Source organism: Crocuta crocuta, unplaced genomic scaffold (assembly GCF_008692635.1).
Source record: "Crocuta crocuta isolate KB4526 unplaced genomic scaffold, BGI_CrCroc_1.0 scaffold1129, whole genome shotgun sequence".
Taxonomy (NCBI): Eukaryota; Metazoa; Chordata; class Mammalia; order Carnivora; family Hyaenidae; genus Crocuta; species Crocuta crocuta.
The window spans coordinates 370,351-370,896 of NW_027528629.1; positions in this window are offsets into that span (position 1 = coordinate 370,351).

Genomic DNA, 546 nt, shown 5'->3' on the forward strand with positions numbered 1-546 from the left:
TATATATATATATATGTGTGTGTGTGTGTATATATATATATATGTGTGTGTGTGTGTGTGTGTATGTAGAATTGTAGGGTGATGGCACTACTCTGTACGGTACTGGAGTGAGAGATATATGATTTAATGCATTTGTTAAAATTTGTATAGAATTGTACATCACAAAGAGTATAGTGATGTCAGGAAATCTCAGAATGTAATACACAGTATGACAAATGAATCGAATTCAATTACAAATTTAAGACATAACCTTACTGAAGCAGGTGGGAGAAAAAAAAAGCTGGCTAAATAAGTTTGTCAAAACTAGACAAAAGGAATTGGACATAAGGGGCGCCTGGATAGCTCAGTCGGTTGAAAGTCTGACTATATTTCATCTCAGGTCATGATCCCAAGGTCATGGGATGGAGCCCTGTGTCGGGCTCCACAATGAGCAGGGAGCCTTCTTAATTCTCTCTCTCTCCCTCTCTCTCTGCCCTTCTTTCCTCTCCTGCTCATGCTCTCTCTTGCTCTTAAAAAAAAAAAAAAGCCTGTACATAAAAAATGTAC